This window comes from Petaurus breviceps, unplaced genomic scaffold (assembly GCF_028583685.1).
Source record: "Petaurus breviceps papuanus isolate PSGF00001 unplaced genomic scaffold, PetGlider_PUasm1.0 90903, whole genome shotgun sequence".
NCBI lineage: Eukaryota > Metazoa > Chordata > Mammalia > Diprotodontia > Petauridae > Petaurus > Petaurus breviceps.
In genome coordinates, this window is record NW_027187376.1 from 13,696,073 (window position 1) to 13,702,794 (window position 6,722).

A 6,722-nucleotide genomic window follows, 5' to 3' on the forward strand; every position below is an offset into this window, starting at 1 on the left:
AAAATGGGCCAATGGAGTGCTGAAAACAGCTGAGGGGATCGGTAGGGCTTGCTAACGAGAAGAGAGGAAGCACATAGACATTACAGCTGTCAGAGGAAATTCAAAACAAAGAGAAAATGAGGAGGTTTTCTACTTCCTTCTAAAACTCTCCTTTGTAGTTATTTAGGTTGGGAGGGAGAGTTGTGTAACCAAGTCATATGGGATAGAGAATCCAGTGGTTGAAAGCTCCTGTAGCCAGAAGGTACAAAGTATCTACCTTACTGCATTGCAATGAGTTAGCAAAAGCTTTGGCTTTCATTTCTTCAACACAATGCCTTCTACATCATGGGTACTTAACCGATAACTGCTCAGTTGGTCATGGGGTCTCATAGAATGTCTTAGAACTGCAATGATTAGAATTACTGTTTCCTTCCAAGAGGCAAAATATCATCGATATTACCAAAATATTATCAAAAGCCCCAGAGTTCCTGAAGCACACTCTGAAATGGGAGGATTAAATCATTCCATTAGTCACTGGGGGTATTACAGAGTTCTGAGAAAACAAAGTCCCTATCTGGGCATCTGATCAAGATTCTTCTATTATCTTGTGCAATATTGAATACTCCCATACTTCAGAAGAACCATGACTTCATTGGGATGCTGATGCATCCCTTCCCAATACAGATCCCTGCTATTCCCTTGGGAAATTTTTCAGAAAAAATTTCAGGTTTGAAAGCTTTTGTGGTAAAAAAAAAAATCAACTCATGACCTATTATGTGGTGATGAACCTTTCCATACATAGCTAGCCTGGAATTTAGATGAAAGACATTTCATTGTTAGGCCCACACTCATGCTTGAAACCTTCCCAGTTTTTTAAAACTTGCCAAAATTTTCGTTCCCCTGGCAATCTTAACCCAGGACTACCAAAGAGCCAATGGACTAGTTCTTAAGTGGAGGATGGATGGATGGATGGATGGATGGATGGATGGATAAATGAATGAGGAAAAAGCATTTATTAAGTGTATACTATGTACAAAGCACTGTAATAAGTTCTGGGGGTGCTTCATTTAATTATTTTCTATACCAACTATAGAAGCAGAGGGACCTGGGTTTAAATATTGCCTCTGTCACTTAGTAGCTATGTGACTCTGGACAAGATTCTTAACCTCTCTGAGTTAACCTACTAAGTCCTCGATGGGTCATGATTCATGCCAGTGGAGGGGATTTTCTACAATGATAAAATCATAGTGCCCCCCCCCAATTTGAAATTTTTGTATCATAGAATCACTGAAACTCAAAGCTGGAAGAGACCTCAGGTATCATTCTAGTTCCCTTCCCCTGCCTGAAACACATATTCCCTTCAAAAAACATCCAGACACGGCTTCCTACCTTCTTCTAACACCCCTCCAGCCATTTTTTTTCATATTTATAGCTCTTCCAATAGAGATGCTAGACTCTGATCTCTCTTCTTTCCAAGTATGACCTAAAGATTAATGAGGTAAATCCTTTTAAGTATATGCAGAGGGATAGGGAAAGTGTTACTGATCAGACTTGCTATTTGGTTGCTAGTGGGTGTGTCTAGGTGATATCTCTAATGAGTATCTTTCTACAGAGCTACCGTGTTTCCCCGATAATAAGACACTGTCTTATTATTTTTTTGGACAGAAAAACACCAGAGGGCTTATTTTCAGGGGAGGGCTTATTTTAATGAACATTGACAGCAATGACATGTGACTCCTCTACAATTGCTTTCTTATACTCAACAGTATAGCTCTTCCTTCTTGTACTCATGTCTGGGAGTCAAAACAGACAGAATAATAAAATTATGACCATCAGTCCTTCTTTTCACTCCATCATGCCCCCTGAGTTCTTCTTTTTTCCTCCATCATGCCCTTTTTATCCTCCATCATGACCCCTCACTCCCGCTTACATACCAGGTTTTTATGTTGTCCTGCCTCAGCTCTCCTCCGCGGCACTGCTCTCAATGGCGCCAGCAAGCAAATCACTGGGGAAGAACAGGATGATGCGCTCACTGCTGTAGCTCTGATTGGATGCAGCTCGGAGTGCGGCATGCGTTTCACCCGGGGGGGGGGGGGGACCGTGCATACAGAGGGTACCGTAATGTAGTGTGTAGCGCAGGGGATCACCTTCACTACAGTAGCAATCTCAATAGGGCTTATTTTGGGGGGAGGGCTTATTTTAGGGGAATCTTACACAGTAAAGGGGAGGGCTTATTTTCGGGATAGGTCTTATTATCGGGGAAACACGGTATTATAAACACAGTTATCATTGGCTTTGTTGTTATCAATGTCCTGAAGGTCTTACAAAAGAGCTGAAGACTAAAATATAATTGTGGAAAAATATACACCAAGTGGAATGTGCCTTGATCTTCTCCTAAAATCAGAGGAGACATAAACCAGAGTTCTTAGACATCATAGTCCATAGCTACAGAGGTTAACATTTTCTCAAGGTCCTTTAGTTAATGGTAGCCATGGGACTAGAGTTCATATCTCTTGATGATTCAGACAAAATTTTTTTCTACTACACCATTCTATCACTCTGATATATAATGGAAGGAAACGACTCCAAGAGGCAAGAAGAATCATTCTCTCAGACAAATCCCATTCAAACCTGCAGTTTAGTTTTGTTTTCATTTTTGGCCTCTCAAATGCAGGTTATATAGAAGTATATCACCTACATTTGGGTGGCACATTCCTTTTCCTTTTCTTCTACTAATTTCACTAGTATTTTCTGACCTGAGTACATTCTAATACCCCTATCAAATTCTCCCATTCTAACCATGGACACTCCCTTTCTTGTTCAACCAAGACCTTGACTAGATTTTCCAAAAGGGGCTTTGCTAACAATGAAGGGAAAGGTGGAACATGAGCAACTCATACATGAGCAAGTATTAGGAAGACCTTTGAACTTGAACTTTAGAAGCCTGGCTTTGAGTCCTGTCTCACTATTTACTAGCTATGTGTGACTCTGAGAGTCACTGAGTTTCTCTGAGCATCAATTTGATCATCTGCAAAATGGGCTTTATAATGTTTGTACTGCCTGTATCAAAAGGTGACTGTGAAGAAAGTATTCTATAACCCAATGAAGAGTTATGTAAATGGGAGCTGTAATTACTTCAGTGCTTCAAGTATCTATGATTGCTACACATAGTGTTCCCTCTACAAGCAGAGATCACAAAGCCTCTCTGCCCTGGGAAATCATCTATATGAGTTAATTAGGCAAAACAACAAAAACAAAACCCCAACAACCATTTATCACTTGATAACCAACCCTACAATGATGAGTCTTCATATACTTAGTTAAACTGGTCCTCAGATGACCCCAAAACAGGCTGTCATCAAGCCTAGATATGAAACAGTTCCATTTGTCAGGACTTGCCAGAGCTTACATTTGTCTGTGACTCACGATCCCATTCTCAAGACTATGAGGCATTGGAATTCCAGGGACAGAAGATTATTATTAATTATGATGATTATAATGTAATATTTTATAGAATATAGATTTGAATAATTTCATAATACAGAAATTTTAGACATAGATAGCCAAGACACTCCCGGGGCTATACCTGGTTTATCTCAAACTAGCATCAATCAATCAACAAGCATTTTTAAAGTACCTACTATGCTCCAGGTACTATATTAAGCACTAAAGATATTAAGAAAAAAGTAAATGGTCCCTTCCCTCAAGGGCAGAATGTTTACATACTATCAGATCTAAGCTTGGTCTCACCATATGATCAGCGGCAATGCATCCATAGGAGAGGAACCTCCCTGTCATTGACAGCGATTTGCTGTTGTTATTGTTCATTGTTGTCATTGTTACATCCTTTCAGTCCTGTCTGACTCTTTGTGACCACATTTGGGATCTTGTTGGCAAAGATACTAGAGTGGTTTGCCATTTCCTTCTCCAGCTCATTTTACAGATGAAGAACCAACTTACCTAAGGTATACAGCTAGTAAGTATCTAAGGACACATTTAAAACTCATGAAAATGAGTATTCCTGATTCCAAGTCCCATGCGCTATTCCCTGGGCTACCCAGCTACCCCTCACTGTCAGTTGTATCTACTATTAACTAGCTATTACTGGTAGCTGTCAGCCCTGTTCTTACCAAAGCCCAAACCTACCTCTTGCTTCCTTTTGTTAGATAACCAAATGTCCTTCCATTCCTAAGCATTTTCTTTCAGAAAGAGACCTGAATTCAGCTATGCCTATGTAATGGGAATGCAAATTTGGAAGATCTTCCCTGCCCCTAGGCTAAAGTGCACCTGAAGCCTAGGGTGGGAGGCTTGTTTTTCAGTAGATACTTTTTGATTGGCTAGTGGGTCCAAAAGGTTGTTACATTCTCTGAGCCAGGAGAAGGCTATATAAGCCCTGATGTGTAGCTTTGTTTTGGGACTCACTTTGAGAAGTGTTCTGTGATTTGATCTGAATTCTGGGAAGCCGTTGTTGAGAGTCCCCCGGCTTTGAAAAACCCAGATGTGGAAACCCAGCTGTTGACTGGGTATGGATGTAATGGCTGGACAGTTTGGAAAGCTGTCTACTTGATCTGTTTCTGTTTTGATAATTCTGCCTGTATACTTTGAAGTTCAGGGTGCTGACTTTTTCCCTGAACAAGGTAAATGATATATGTCTGACTGATTAAAGTAAGCTTGTTAAGCCATTTTGAGTTGCTTTCCTTTAACAAAGCAGATCCAAGAACCTGTGTGAGCAGCCACCCTAGGGACTCCAGGGTGCTTGCTGCTACAGCCTATGATTTCAACAAATTGTGCAAAGCAAAACCTGATTTTAAAAGTCTTATCTCTGCTCCTTCTCCATCAACATGCATGATATGGGCAGCAGTAGCTGCCTAGGCTACAAGCCCTATCTGTTTATCCTTGCTGATTATTCAGATGTTCCATGTGATACCAAAAGGTCCCTGCTTCTGCACTTGTCCACCTCCAATGTCTGCTCTCAGTCCTGAAATGTACCACTCCACACCCAAGCTCTTAGACTTCATCCACCCAGACCCAGACACTGTCACATCAGCTCCCAAAACACACCTTCAAAGGTCTGTGCTTCCCTGCATCGGCCTCGAAATGAAAGGCACCAGTGAACACTCACCATAGCTACTGTCCCTCCTGTCATCCTCCTACATTTTAGAGTGTCCAAGTCAGCTTATTGCCATCTCCAAACCAAATACACCGGTCCTGGGGCTCCTTTCTCATCCCCCTAAATGCTTGCCCTAGAATTCTAATCACTTGCTTCCCATTCTAGCCTCTCTCATGGATGAGGGGTAGAGAAGAGATCTTCCAGTGTAATTGAAAATGCTTGCATGCCTCTTTCTTTCTAAGCCTTGTAGTCCACCAATCCACGAATACATTTCTGTCCCCTTTTCACCATTCCTCCTCAAATTCTATAAGCAGTAGTGCCATCTGGTGCCATAAGTCCTCCAAATTTGAACTGAGGCAAATTCAGTTGACAGCAGAGGACCATCCCGCAGAGTTATCTTGCCAAAAGGTGGTGGCCGATGTCATAAAAAATCCAAAACTTTGCCCCACCATGGGATTTGGGAGGAGTGGGGTGTAGAGAGGCACTCCCTGGGAGGGAGGCACCGTGGCAAAAGAACCCAAGGGTGATTGGACCTCACATCTCCAGAGAACCTCAAAGAGAGATGTGGAGATCAATGTTACCATGTGGAGAAAGTATGCCACTCAGCCTCCCAAGAAAGCCCCTGAATAATAGCCTTGGGAAGAGCCTTGTTTATCCCCTGTCTCTATTCCTGCACATTTGCAAGACTAGGTAAGACATATATCACCTGGGCCAGATTGACAGAAGCTGAGTTTATTGAAACAACTGAAACAGTTGTTTCAGTCATTTCTAACTCTTCATGTTTCCATTTGGCAAAGACCCTAGAGTAGTTTACCATTTCCTTGTCCAGCTCATTTTACAGGATGTAGAAACTGAGGTAATCAGGATTTAAGTAACTTGCCCAGGGCCACATAATTAGTAAGTGTTGGAGGCCAAATTTGAACGCTGGTCTTCCTGACTACAGACTTGGCACTCTATCCACTCCATCTGTCCCAAGTATTAAATACAAGAATTCTTTACCTATTGCGTGTAAATTTGACTACGTTAATCTTTTGTGTATATTTGGGATTACATTACTCTCTTCCTTAATTTCCTAGTTTGAAACAATAGCAACAACAAATAGGTCCTACTGTCTCTGGTGGATTAAGGGATATCTTTACCAAGAAAGCTGGGAAAATTCAGAAATCCAAAAGCCTAGGTAGAGACTGGGAACAGTGAAGACAGAGGGGTCCATACTACAGCAGATCTGAGGTATAAGTCTTTGAGAAATTGAAAGAAACTCCATGGAGAGTGGTCTGGGATTGACTCATCACTGACACATATACATACCCCACCTTGCCTAGGACATCCCACAAACCACATCACATATATATGATCATAGATCCAGAGCTGGAAAGGACTTGAGTCCAACTAATCCAACACTTGATTCCTTTTTTTTTTTTTGCTTTTTGGAGGGGGGAAGACTGGGTGATTAGGGTTCAGTGACTTGCCCAAGGTCACACGGCTGGTAAGTGTTAAGTGTCTGCGGCCAGAGTTGAACTCAGGTCCTCCTGACTCCAGGGCCAGTGTTCTATTCACTGCACCATCTAGCTGCCCCCGATTCATTGTATTAATGAGGAAGCTGAGGTCCATGGAAGTCAAGTGACCTGCCCCA

The 6,722-nt window shown here is 41.8% G+C and overlaps 1 protein-coding gene across 1 annotated transcript in view; it reads right to left on the reverse strand.

Moving 5' to 3' along the window:
- CPO (carboxypeptidase O) overlaps nucleotides 1-1,740 on the reverse strand; it is a 125,456-nt gene extending 123,716 nt beyond the window's left edge. Inside the window, 1 exon segment of the mRNA XM_069075272.1 lies at nucleotides 1-1,740. This exon segment is cut by the window's left edge and continues 227 nt beyond it. The gene's annotated coding sequence lies outside the window, so the exon portion shown is untranslated.
- Nucleotides 1,741-6,722: the final 4,982 nt, after the last annotated feature.